A 14,847-nucleotide genomic window follows, 5' to 3' on the forward strand; every position below is an offset into this window, starting at 1 on the left:
TTGTTTTGATGTCAGTTTATCAAACTGCATCTTTAAAGAGGTGTGACCTCATCCAGATTCATGAGCCTGCTCCCTAGTGACTGACTTGAATTTTACTCCACTTGCACAACCTATAATTTCATAAAGGAGTTGCTGTCACAACATAATACTCAGCCCTTGATGGATGTGAAGGATCACATTTGTAATGTAAATAACCTCTGAAGTTGCGGTTGTTGGGGTATTTTAACCAACCCATTCAGAGGGAGAAGAATTTTTCCCCTAGTTCAGTGGCTCTATTTGGCACTTTAATGCTTTGCATTGAAGTCTAAGGAACCCAAAGTTCTGCACAACAGGTACATGCCATTCAGAGAGACCCAAAATGAGGCCCACACCTCTTCCCTTCCTTTCAAGTGCCTGGTAAGGACAAAGCAGAATACCTGCAGTTTTCACTGCTAGTGGAGTTAAGCGATTGTGTTAGGACAGTACAAATGCACTCAAATAGCAGTTGATTTATAATTTTAAAATTATGCTCATTTATAAGCAAGTTAAACACATCTCTTGGCAATTTTCATTGTAGTCCTCAGTGTCACAAAATCTAGACTATCCCAAATCTATGGGCAAGATGCTTTTGTCCATCCTGAAGTTTATGGGAATTTTGAAAGAGCAAAGACACAGTAAAAACAGAGTAAGGACTGCAGAATTCGGGATACAAGTTATAGTTACCTGGGGAAAAAAAATCAATGTAGCAGCAGAACATTTGGTCTTCCCACATCCACACTCCCCGCTAGTAAATTCTGTTGAACCAGTCCCTTACACATTCACATTTTCCAAAGTGTCTCAGAGATCTGGTTGCTGAACTTAATGGATACCTTGGACCTGATTTACAGAAGTGCTGAGCATCCACAGCCTTTAACTGGGGCTGTGGTCAATGCTTCTAAAACTCAGGTGTCTCCAGCTGAGCACCCAAAACTTGAGGTGCTCCAAATAAGCAGACACTTTTGAAAATACAGGCCTGCCTTACTGCCATTGGCACATCAGGCCTCCTCCTTAAAGAGCCTGAATGCGTCCATAAAACTCCATACCAAAGGGCATGCCAGGGAGAGGGAACCAGGAAAATATCATGTCACAGAGTTTGTGAGAATCCTGGGAACTGACACAACTGCTGCAATGTAAAACACCATTTATGACAGGGTTGTCATGATTTGGAAATCTTAATACAAGGTCAATAACCCACAGATACGAACATATATGGCTCCTCAGGTTTGGGCTACTGGGAATTTAGAACTCAGGTTTGAGTCTTTAATCCATGAAATACCTGCTGACGGGCTTCAAATAAGCTCCCAGCTCCTCCATCCCTCCCTATAACTCTGCTTTCCCCCCAAACCTCCATGCAAATTCCTTCCCATCTTTCCAAGACTGGAAGATGCAGAACTGCAATTTAGGATGCCTAACAAATTCAAATGCAACAGTAGTGGTAAAAACAACAATGATATTTGCAGTGACATGATGTCTCAATACAAACATCACAACTATGTCAAGGCATCACTGATTTTTGGGTGGGTCTGTGTAATGCTGTTCAGTGACACAGTGGCTCTCACATTCTTACCTTAAGGAATGAATATCATGGGAGCAAAGATTTCTAGAGATGTCTGTGCCCTAAGAGGTCTTCCCACCTCACCTCCTCCCATACCCCAACCTTTAAGTCCTCTTTTAAATCAAACAATACAGCAGGCTATTGGCTGGAGCTGTGAAGTACCTGCTCCCAAAATCAAAAAAGATTTTATTTGATAGGGAGGGTGCTTTTTAAAATTTCTTGTTTAGTTTACATTAACAACAAATGAAGTGAATCAAAGAAAAGAACTAAGCAGTGGAAAACCAAAGTAAAATTAGTAACAAGCATATACCCACTGCCTTGGGCAACATACGGGTTGATGCATGACAGCCAACAGATGAATCCTCATTCTCCATTCTTAATTGTGTCTACTAAACAAATTAGCCATCTCATCAATATCATCACTACATACACCTTCTACAGCAGCAGCAGCTGCTGCTGCAACACGACTGCTGCTAAGCTTTGGGGGCAGGCTGCTCTGCCCTGAGGCTTCCCAACTCCTGTGGGCAGTCAGCTTTTGGAAATGAGCAATACAGGATGTTAATCTGCTATCAATCAAGTTTTTAAAAAGGCTGCAAGGACGTCTGTAGAGGTGATGGTCACCCACATGCCACAAGATACCACAGACCCAGCACTTTTGGGGACATCCCAGCTGTCAGGGTCTCTTTGCTTAGATGTATGGGTTAAGTGTTCATGAACTTGTGAGCCTCTGCAAGGGCCTCTGCCTGCTCACAGGGAGCACTATATAACGTTAGGCTGGCTTTGCCCTTTCCCCCATATAATCTCCAGCCAGATCTGCCCCTGCCATCCGTGTTCCCACATACTTTTTTATATGTTTTGAGAAACAATCACAGACCAAGATTTTCAAAAGGGATGAGTGATTTTGTGTGCCTCCATTTTTGGGTATTAAACTTGATGCGTCTTAAAGGGGGCTGGTTTTCATTGCTTTAGTTGCTCAGCATCAATGGCGTTAGCACTGACAGCACTGGCACGGGGGCTAGCACCAAGAAGGGGAAAAAGTTCTTGCTTTCCCACCTCCAAAACCACCAGAAAGGGAAACAATGACACAAACGTATCCAAAACCCGGAAGGTCAAATCTTACTCACACTTAAATAAAAGTCCTGGCAAATTATCTGCAATAACCAGTCTGTGTTTCAAAGCACTTCAGCAACTAACCAGAAAGATTTTTCGATCACCTTTCTAACTGGTAAGTAGAACAAGCAGCAAACCTTCCGCTGCTCTTGAACTAGAAAGATGCAATATTCCACTCACAGTTCTTATACAGAGATCACATAAAAAAAATATACCTCATATTTTTAATACTTCTGCAGGGGAATAAAAAATGTTCCTCAAATTCAGATGGTAAAACTTAAAAGACCTTAAACAATATACAATGGTATAAAGGTTGATAAAAACCAAAATGATATTTGTGCTTTTTCAGCATCTTTCATTGTCAGCAAAAAAACCAACAAATCTTTATTCTAACTACTCAATTATTTTAAATTTAAAAATATATATTGCATAATGGATACCTTTCTTTTTAAAGGGACCAAGTGCTTTAATGTCATGCACACAGACAGACAGACAGAGTGTATTCTTGTATAAAGGCATTGGTGTTAAATTACATCAGAATTTGCTCATCCATGTAATATTTCAAGGAGAAGAGCAGAGTAACAGACTACAGGTTAATCCCACTCTGACTCAGTCTTTCGAGTTGTTAGCAGTTGGAATCGAGACTGGAATGTTGGGACTGCTGTCTTCTATAGGGACCAACACAGCTAATACAGCATTTGTCTCTGTATTTGTCTTTATGAAAAATTCACAGCAATTCCTTGAGCTTAATTAAAACTCCTAACTCCTGGGTACTGCAATACCTGATGCACAGACATGCTCCTGAAATTCATATACTATAGTTATTATTTTACATTAAAACTTCCCAAATACTTGTTTCATTTACATTTCTTAGGTTACTTTTTATGCCACAGTCAACTGCAGCCCAGAAAATTCAGACAGATTGGCTTTTTAGGCTACATTGAAATATTTGTTGACACTGTGTCCTATCATGTCACTTTCCCCACATGGGCCACACTCATTTAACCATTATTCATTATTTAAACTCCCTGAAACTATTCACTTAATCCCCACCCTGAAAATGACACCAAAGCAACATAACCGAATTTGCAAACTCTCACCAGGTAAAGATTAGAGAGTGAATTCCACTTCTCCTAAAGTTAATGGGAATTTTGCTACTGACTTCAGTAGCAGCTGCATCCCAATTTATATTTGTTCTTTTTCCTCCTGCATCTTCTTTTATTTCATATCATAGGAATATTCCCTTGGCATTTAATCATCCACCAAAACCCTTTATTGCTTCATATACTCCACCACAATGAACATAATCCCTTAGTTAAGTGCCAATTAATTATTAAAAACATTCATTGAGGATTAACAATCATGAAATAGATACGGTTCTATTATGCAGTTGTTAATCCTCAATAAATCTACTTGTAATAGACAGTATTTAAGTATGAGCGCTAGCCTACTTAATCTAATTCTTTATATTTAATACAACAATTATTGCATGTTAAATAAATATATTCATCAAAGTTTAATAAGTATGTAATAAATGCACATCTAATGGTAATCCTTGGGAAAGGAGTTTTTTAAACAGTTACTTATTTTATTAACATAAAAAGAGCTACTCCCTTACAAACAGATCTATGCTCCACCCTGCTTTTGCAAATGAAGGACACCAAACCCTATGTATCTGGGCTAGGAAAGCATAGTAGAGCCAGCTCCACAATGTGTTTTCCTCCTTCAACCCTACAGTAACCCCCTCTATGAAGCCTCTGCCAGAATCCAGATCTGCGGGTGGAGAGAGTGTGGGGCAGGTTTTGCTCAATGGACTCTTTTCCTTCAAGCCCACAGGACAAAACCGGCTCAGTTATTGCAGTCAATTACATAAACTCCTCCTCCCTCAGTGTACTTGTCCCTGAAAGTTCTGGACAAGTGACAGCTGAGGAAGTTCCTGGAAGCATGATCATGGTTATCAAGGTGCCACTGGGAGAAGTGGAGCAGGCAAGACATATGGAGGGCAAGAAGCCTCTAAACAGATGACCCATGCTGCCTGTAGATCCCCTAATACCTATGCAGATCATGGGGAAGATTTAGGAAGAGGAATCTCTGTAAGAATGAGGAACTATGCTTATCGAAACTCCCAGTTTCTATGCAAATTATGCTAAATGTGTACCCAACTTTATACATACATGGTTCATGTTGCTACCAGTGTATTACTCAAGTGTTCTGTCACCTTGTACCAAAGTATTCCAAAGAAAATCTGAGCTATGGGAGGTATTCCATATCCTACTGCTAAGCTAGCATACCTCCCACCACCCAGCCATAAGAGACACTTGGGGTCCATAGGCACCAGCAAGGTGAAGTTTGCTCCTAGCCAGATCAGTAGAGCAGGAGCTATGTTGAAGCTTTCCTTTATATAGAACATCAGATCCGGCGTGGACTAGCCGGTCTAGTAAATGGGCTATGTTAGTGCCTCGTCTGAGGGACAAGGGATCATTGTAAAGACTACTACGTGAAACAGTAGGGAAAGAAACTTATGCTCTGCACCACTGGAAATCTGTTGATTCCTTCTGATGGACAGCATTGTTTGCTAGCCTTGGTGATGTGAGGGATACGGTTTTTAAAATCAAAAGTATCTTAATTACTCTCTTGCCTTTTTTCCTTGCACTTGAGTGGTGACCCGATTTTAGGGACGGCTCTCTGAAGAGCTGTTACTGCTTGAACCAAAGTTACACAGTATCTGACTGATGATTTCAAGTGGTATAAAAGAATACACCTTTAACTGTAGGAGTTCAGGAGAATATCGGCTGCTAAAACTCATGCTGGAACTGAAGTTGAAAGGAAAAGTGAGACAGTAATCAGAATAGCCTAAATTTTCATATTAGGCCATCTTATTAGGTTTAAGTCTCATGCTGACATCAGAAAAGATTCCCATTTGCTCATTACAGTCGAGCTACGACAACCCAATGAAATTAATAGGAGAAAATATTTGACTTAATCAAGTCATTGTAGCTCCTCTTTACTTCTGTCTTCAGCAAGAGTAGTATTGAACTCAAAAGATCTGTGAAAAATATAAATTTTCCTACAAGTTTTCCAAAATTACTGAAGTATTAATAATTCCAGAATTACTGGAGCCTTAAAAATTATTATTCAATAACAAAAAAGCCAGAAATACATGCTCTAATAAATAAAACGATGCTTCATGCTCTTACATATCACAATTTGTCAGAACAGAAAAACACTCTGGCAAGATAACAACAAGTACTTTCAGGACCAGTACATTTAACTAGGCTTTGCTCCTAGACCAATGATTAGCAAGAAGATATTTTTTATCTAAGTCCCTGTGGCACCACCTAGCAGAACTACTTGATTGCACTCACCACCTACAACCCTCCCATGCAGCTATACCCAGCAACACCCAGGATCGTCTGCCTAGAGGAGGAAGATTTTCTTCCCTCACCAGGATGGAAGGACGGAAGATGTCTACCCACACAAGGGAGAGTGATTATGAACTGTAGACTGGGCTTATAGCGTAGCATCCTGGCCCGTTATCCAGCCAGTTTAGCTCAGGACCAGACTAAGGCATAAGCCATGCCTAGGGCCCAGGGCCAGCTCAGGCTTTTTTGCTGCGCCAAGTGGCGGGGAAAATAAAAGAAGCCGCGATTGGCGGCACTTAAGTGGCAGCTCAACCGCGCGGTTTCATTCCTCAGCAGCAATTCAGCAGTGGGTCCCTTCGCTCTGAGAGGGACTGAGGGACCCGCCGCCAAAGACCCAGACATGCCGCCCCTCCCCAATGGCTGCCCCAAGTACCTGCTTCATTCGCTGGTGCCTGGAGCTGGCCCTGCTAGGGCCCCAGTTTATAGAGTCACGTAATTACATCAGAATTGCAGCCTTTTTTTTTTTTACATTTCTATCTCTCATGGTTGCAAAAAAACCTTGAAAACATGAAGTGAGTGTAGCCAGTGCAGCGATGTCCGCCTGAGTATGCAGATAACCTGAAACAACAGCTCTGAGAGGCATGAACTGCCCATGCAGCCAAATGGGGTGCTACCACCTCATCCCACTGCTCCAAGGGGCCCTGCCAACACAATCCCAAACAGAGAATTGTGTGTGTTGTCGGAGAGGAGTGCAGCAGACCCGTCCCACCTATCCATGCAGATACACTCTATTGGAGTGAGCACCAGGGGGACTGCCTACTGCTCTCCATGCTGCTCCCAAGGACAAGCAAGTCCCTTGATGCTACCTCAGCATCCATGGGAATGGAAAGGGGCTGCCTGCCATCACCCTCCCATGTGGGGGAGGGTCCCCACAGCATGTCATACTCTGATTACCTTAATCTATCCCTGGATTTCCCTGTCAGGATCATAGGACATCCAGCTCCCTACTCTTTTGCTTTCCCCTCCTGTAGGTTAGCTACAGCCTGTTTAGTAAAGCAGAACCTCTCTCTTTCAATGCTTGACTTTCTATCGCTCAGCACACAAAGGACTATATATGTACAAGTCCTCCAGTGGATAGCACAGCAAACCTGGCGAAGTCTGGCCTAGGAAAGAGATCCTAGTTCTGGGATATTACTGGCCAAACAACACAGCCTAAAAGTTGCAGGAGGAAAGGAGAATCAGGCAGAGATTTGTTCTTTACATGCTTTTTCCTGAGAATAGCCAATGAAAAGAGAGAGAGCGTGAGAATGTGTGTTTACACCTATGTAGCTTTAGTTCCACTGGCACCTATATTAGGGAGCCAGATTATATCTGCCATGACATAACTTCTGAACCAAAGATAAACACTTGCTCTTATCTTGGAAATACTCTTGCTGGAGCACTCTCTCTTGCTCTCTCCACATGGAACACACCAACTAAAAGGGATTCAATAAATCTGCTTCTTCAAGCACTTGTAGAGAGGCTCATAGTGCAAAACGGAAGGGGAAATCCCCCATCTAGAGCCTCATCTTGGAGGCCACCTCTGTCTTTTCTATAGGTCCTCATCTGGGCTAAATATCTAGTATCTGAATCTGGCACTGGTGAATCTAGGTATACACCTTTAGCCGGCAGCAGGGTGAATGGTTAGGACTCAAATGTGCAGAAGACTCCTAATATGGACCGATGGCCATCAAGCCCCAGGCGCCTGGCAGAGGATTCTCCTTGGACAATGGCAGGAGCCACATAGGCAAGTTACCAGGCACTGTGGGGCAAATGCACCACTTCTAGCTGTCAAGCCTTGGCTCTCCTTTGTGTAAAGGTTGCGGCATCCCAGAGTGTGCATCCTGTGACTATGTACCACAGGTTGCATATTAAACTATTCTGCATGGACAAGCTACTGGTACTAACAGTTTCCACCCTCCCAGTACCTCACCATCATCATCATTCACCAACCCTTTGGGACAGTGCAAAAACCAGACCCCACTAGCATCACTCCCTCCTCTGAATGGAATCTCCTCCATAATGCCAAAAAGTGGCATTGCTCTGAGAAGGGAGTGAGGAGGAGAGGGATGGGGTTATCGGTTACAGTTGCTTAAAAGACTCTGGTAATTGCAGCTGGGGGTCCTTCCTATTATGTCATATAGAGTAAGAAAATAGGTCAGATGTAATACATTTGGTTAAGTATCTAAACTGAAAAGGTACTATTTTCTTTTAAATTACATAGTTTTTACTGGAAGAGAGGTGACCAGTGCAAGGCTTTCCAGCTTTAAAATGTATCAGGGACATGCCCTCTGAAGGTCAGGCTTTCATTTTCTGATGTTAATTCTCAGATGCCTATTACTCGTCCTTCATTGTAGCCTCTGTCTTAGCTGGGCACGCTCCTGATTCCCTGCTATATCCAGACGGTCCATGTAAATACTGTTTATGTTAAGGAAGTCATGTTCTGTGTGACTGGAGCACATAGAAACTGATGTTGTTGTCACTTTAGATTAAGCTCTCGTTTTAGCAAAGAAGGCAATTGGCGCAGGCAGCTGAGTGGCCGAATGAAATATTCAGCTCATTTCATTTAAAGCTGCCCCGTCTCCATTGTTCATGCTGGGATAGCTGCTTAACCCTTGCTGGTGCCTGCACAGTAATTGCTCTCTCTCTCTGTCTCCCCCCCCACACCCTGCATTTTCAGACAAAACCTAGTCACCAAGTGGTCACCAAACAGCCAGATATTTTTCACGGAGGAGCAAGATCTAGCAACCCCAGGTAAGAAGTCCAAGAAAAATGACTATATAGAAAGCTGAGGCTTAACCTTTTGGACTCCTATCATTCTCCCAATGTAAAGAAGAGTGGAAAACACCCCTACCCCCACCCCTTAGCAGTCATATAGGTTGAGATTTTCAAAGGCACCTAAACGAGTTAAGAACACAATTCCCATTGACACTGGTGTCTAATTTCCTTAGGCTCTTTTGAAAACCCCACTGTCAACTCTTTACATCTTCAAGGCTATATACAAATATGAACCAGTTAATTTTGAGCATCACAGTAACTTATATTAGTGAAAGATTATGTACATTTTCCTTTTGTAAACTGCTGAAACTACTACATGAAAACGAATGTAAAATGTATGGAAGATAAAACAACTAACATTGTTTCAAGCTTTGGGCTGTTATTGATGCACACAGGCAGTGTGTAACCATCTTACAGAACAGTAGCCCAAGGCTTCAAACATTTTGCTGCAGTGGGGCAGCATAGATACTGCTCTTTAGGGCTCTCTATTTTGCTAATGTTTTGGCTGCAGTATTACAAGTGTGCTTGGCCAAGCAGCACCGGTTTTCCTCCCAGGGAACAATCTTAAATAGTTTCCTTAGGAAAACACTTGTTTCTGGAGACGTGGCGAATACTTGAGCTTGTAACACATGATGTCACAGAGCTGAAGGAGGATAGCAATTAACAGGTTTGCCCTCTGTAGTTGACTTATTGCAAAAGGTCTTATTTATAGAAAGACATGACACAGTTCCATGGCATGCACTTTCAAATCCAACTCCGCTTTCGCCATCACCGAGCGCTGCGGCACCCACTAATTGTTTCCCAGACACTTCAGGGCTCAATTGATAGTACTTAGCATCTTGCACAACTTCCAATGGGAACTTGGGGCATTCAGCATGTTGCAGGATTGGCCCCTTTTATGCATAAAGGACAACACTTCTGTTAAAAGTATTAGTATCAGCTTAAAATGCTACAGTAAAGTAACACTATTATAAAAGTGCAGCATTTGCACTCATAAGATTAGTAGTATTTTATTTTTACTAAGGTCCGACCCTATGTTACTCTGAGATGGATGATCAAATACAGATGACCACTTTTCATAGTCTAATAAATTGTTCACCATAATAACAAGTATTTCACAAGTTTATTCCTTGGGACTGCATTTAGAACTAAACTGCTTAAAGGAAAACTACATCCATTCTAAATAACCATAATTATACTACTAGTGATATACTAATATTGACTGAAGATGACAAACCAAAGAATCTCACTCCGGATGGCAGTTAAAAGGATTCTGAAGTGGTGACTCTAGGTCCTATTTCCCGAATGACTTCATTGTAACAGATTCATTTATCTCTGTATTCATAGCTGTATGCAAGCCCTTTCTACAGTACTTAAAGTTCTCTTCTAAAGTACCCCAATATGTACTACAGAAAAGGGTGCTTTCGAAGTGAAAGTATAGATACTACAATAATGGCCAAAACCCTATGCAATAGTACAGCAGCCAATAATTTAAATCACTGGTTTCCAATAGCCTTACTGCAATATTTTGTATCATTACAGTAGAATTTTGTGTATATTTTGTATGCGAAGATTCTTTTATAATATTTATACTAACTTTCACTCACTCACATTGCCTCTGTGACTTCAAATTCCCATTGATTCTGGGGGGGAGGGAGGAGAAAGGATTTCACCCATAATGTACTGTATATGGGTTTACAAGTAATCCAGCTAAATACATAACTTCCCAGAACTGGGTGTTTTCATGAATGCAGGTAATAAAGCAGCTAATATTACAATGAAAACTTTTTGCATTGTAACTTTAATTTCATTATTTTTGCACGTAGTACATTAAGTTATCACATAATCATTTAAGCTCTGGCTTGGTAAACTATGAATCAATGTGTAACTTTAAGCATGTGAATAATTCCACTGAAATCAAATGAGTTTATTCACGTGCTTACAGTTAAGCATTGATTAAGAACCTTACTGAATTGGGTTTCAGTTATCAAAGAGCCCAGTTTTGCCCTCATTTATTACCCATTCATCATACTGAAACAAATGGGACTAATCATCATAGTAAGAACTACACTCAATTTCTGCAAGACTGCACTCCAAAATATTAGAAGCAATCACTGCACTATTACCTTAAATGGCATCTTCTTGAATACATCCCACCACAGGTAGTGGTATCAGAGATACCCACACAGGTGCAGCTCGGCTCCTGTAATCAATCTAATTGTTAGTGGTTGTAAAACCAGATTAATGTTATGCACAGACATATATTTCAGACTCTTGCAATGAGAACAATGCAGTGCTTGGCATCTGGAGTCAGGCAGCGGTAAATTGTGGAATACACATATTATGCTCAGCTGCATAAGTATCTGCTTCAGAATCACCATGACTCATGAATGGTTCCATTTTTATTCTTAATTTAAATCACCCCTCTTATGTGCTATTACTGTAAAGAAACTATTGGGAACTTCAGTCCAAAATGGTGAGATTCAATTTCCTCCACCCCATACCTTTAAAAAAGACCATCTATGAATATTCCTGTAGTTGTACTACCTTGGATTATGATTTTATAAGATCTCACAAGCAAAATAGTGTCAGGATGGGATACTACTTGGATGGATTATCTTTAAGGAAGGAGTGTGGCTGGCAACTCAGTAAAGTGGCACTCTTCCCACTGACTTCAGTGGAACTACTCAGGTGCTAATGTGAAGCACATGCATGAAGTTTTTGCAGTATCACAGCTTAAAACATGGTGGTGATGGAGGTACTATGTTTAGGACAAGATCCCAAAGAGAAGTCCTGAGCCAAATTCAAATTTGACTAATTGCAGAGTTGGGCACATGTTTGCAAAGCAGCTGGGTATTTTCTCTGAGGAAAGATGCCATATAAACATGGCACACCACAAGATCCATTGTCTACAGCCAAGCACTGAGGTACAACCGCATCTGCTCTAACCCCACAGACAGAGACCAACACCTACAAAATCTCCACCAAGCATTCTCAAAACTACAGTACCCGCACGAGGAAATAAGGAGACAGATCAACAGAGCCAGACGTGTACCCAGAAGCCTCCTACTGCAAGACAAACCCAAGAAAGAAACCAACAGGACTCCACTGGCCATCACATACAGTCCCCAGCTAAAACCCCTCCAGCGCATCATCAGGGATCTACAACCCATCCTGGAGAATGATCCCACACTTTCACAGGCCTTGGGTGGCAGGCCAGTCCTCGCCCACAGACAACCTGCCAACCTGAAGCATATTCTCACCAGTAACTGCACACCGCACCATAGTAACTCTAGCTCAGGAACCAACCCATGCAACAAACCTCGATGCCAACTCTGCCCACATATCTACACCAGCAACACCATCACAGGACCTAACCAGATCAGCCACACCATCACCGGTTCATTCACCTGCACGTCCACCAATGTAATATATGCCATCATATGCCAGCAATGCCCCTCTGCTATGTACATCGGCCAAACTGGACAGTCTCTAAGGAAAAGGATAAATGGACACAAATCAGATATTAGGAATGGCAATATACAAAAACCTGTAGGAGAACACTTCAACCTCCCTGGCCACACAATAGCAGATCTTAAGGTGGCCATCCTGCAGCAAAAAAACTTCAGGACCAGACTTCAAAGAGAAACTGCTGAGCTCCAGTTCATCTGCAAATTTGACACCATCAGCTCAGGATTAAACAAAGACTGTGAATGGCTTGCCAGTTACAGAACCAGTTTCTCCTCCCTTGGTTTTCACACCTCAACTGCTAGAACAGGGCCTCATCCTCCCTGATTGAACTAACCTCGTTATCTCTAGCTTGCTTCTTGCTTGCATATATAAACCTGCCCCTGGAAATTTCCACCACTTGCATCCGAAGAAGTGGGTATTCACCCACGAAAGCTCATGCTGCAAAACGTCTGTTAGTCTATAAGGTGCCACAGGATTCTTTGTTGCTCATATAAACATGAGTTATCATTAATAAAATAATAATGACAGATGGGTTCAAGAGGCATTGTTCAGAAGCAGTCCATGACCAACTCATGCTTAGGATTGGGATGTAGAAATTTTGTGAGCTGTTCATATTGGATTTGTACCACTTTAGGCCACAAGCCCAATCTGAACCAGAAATTAGGCTTCTCCGGTTTTGCATCAAACCCCGATAAAAAACCCTTCAGATTCAGATCAGAAAACTCTAATCTCAAATCCCCTGAATTTGGACTCTAATATTAATATCTGCTGAGTTACTGCCAAAGAAAACTTCAGTATGCCCCTAACATACATTGCAGTCCTGGAGGAGACTGACCCAGACTGCTTGAAACAAAGAGAAAGCACACCTGGGAGTGCATGGAGCATAGGTACTCCCACTGCTTAGAGAGATTTATATGTAGGAAACAAATTATACTAACATTTTCAAACAGAAAAATTGGGTAGAGACAGGTATAATGAAAGACTTGAAATATGCTTTAGGTCTTGTTATAACTCTTTAAAAATGGTTTGCTTAGCAGCTTCCAAGTTTTCCTGCAGGTGTGCATATAGGGAGACCTTGCACACAGGAAATGCAAAAGCAGAAGGACCTCATCTCCCAAATCCACCGATCCTTAACCAAGATATGATTATTTTTTCCAGTATGGCAATTCCTAGGAGCAAAGGCTTCTCTCCGAATTTTGCTTGGTTAGATCCAATAAGTATATTACACACACACGGCTATTTACTTAATTTCATTCTGCAGAACCCACCAACAGGTTACATCTGTGCACATACAGCACATCCCCCATTCCTCAAATGCAGCCATCTCTAAGGTGAACCACAACATCTAATCAATGGGATTAAAAAAGCATTAGAGTTTAGAACAAGAAATGGAAGTGGAATAATTTCCTCATTCTCAACTAAAGGAGAAATTAACGTAAGCAGTACGTAAATACCAAAATTGGAATTTACCAACACATCATGGCTAATATCATCAACTTGAAAATGTTGCCGCAAGATCTTTAATGGCTACAAATGTTTAGGGAATGAGTTTTACATCACTTCTGAAAGACAACATCTCTATCAGCACCACTGCTCGCTCTCTCGCTCTCTCTCTCTCACACACACACACACACACTGTTTATTTCAAGTTCTTTTAGGGAATGGCTACACTTTGAACTAGAGATGTAATTTCCAGCTTGAAATCTGTTCAAGCTAGTGCATTAGAAATAGAGCATAGCTACAGCAGCACAAGTGGTAGGAGGGGCTAGCCATCCTGAGCAAGTACCTGGACAAGGTGGTAGACATGTATGTGGGGCAGCTAGCTGCTCTCATTTCTCACACTGCCGCAGCTAAGTTCTATTCTTAGCACGCTAGCTCGATGACAACTAGAGCAGATGTGTTTCCTTGAGCTGGGAATCACCCCAGCTCTTAACATAGACATACCCTTGGAGTGGCTATCCCAAACTCTCAGCGTTCTTACAATGATTAAAAAGGAGAATGCTAACATCAAATGCATATAATACACCAATGGTCTCCCCATATCAAACTGCAATAACTGATGCCCAAGAGGATTATGACAACATTAAGGAGTAACCCCATTAGTAATCACCTTCTCCCAAAAATCCAAGTAAAGAGACATCCTTTGCAACCTGTTCTAATGGGTAACAAATCTAGACTCCATCAGACAAAGGCGGGAGGTTCCAGAGTCAAGCACTTCGCTAGAAACAGCCTGAACCCAGTCTCTTCCATCTTGTACTCTATGTGTTTGTGTGTGTGTTTTAGTTCAAGCGCCACTGCTTATCCCAATGGTGGCAGTATCACACAGAGATAGAAAAGGTCTCTCAGATAAATGTTTTGAGAGCAAACTAGCATTTTGTAGGTGAAAACCAACACCTTAAACTCCATGCAGAAGACACTGAAGGCTTTGATGAACACTACCAGCAGTTTCTGTACCATGCTCAGGCCTGAAATCAGAATGCCCAGGAATAAGGAAATCTGAGGAATCCACGGCCA

General features: G+C 41.8%; 1 protein-coding gene across 34 annotated transcripts in view; it reads right to left on the reverse strand.

The window, feature by feature from the left end:
- Positions 1-14,847, reverse strand: part of SOX5 (SRY-box transcription factor 5) — an 862,257-nt gene that overhangs the window by 709,332 nt on the left and 138,078 nt on the right. For 3 of the 34 annotated variants that reach the window (XM_039543707.1, XM_039543740.1, XM_039543758.1), the window contains exon 2: positions 10,989-11,065. The exons of the other annotated variants lie outside the window; for them this stretch is intronic. The gene's annotated coding sequence lies outside the window, so the exon portion shown is untranslated. The remainder of the gene's footprint in view (positions 1-10,988; positions 11,066-14,847) is intronic. 34 annotated transcript variants of the gene reach the window in all.

Source organism: Mauremys reevesii, linkage group 1 (genome assembly GCF_016161935.1).
Source record: "Mauremys reevesii isolate NIE-2019 linkage group 1, ASM1616193v1, whole genome shotgun sequence".
Lineage (NCBI taxonomy): Eukaryota > Metazoa > Chordata > Testudines > Geoemydidae > Mauremys > Mauremys reevesii.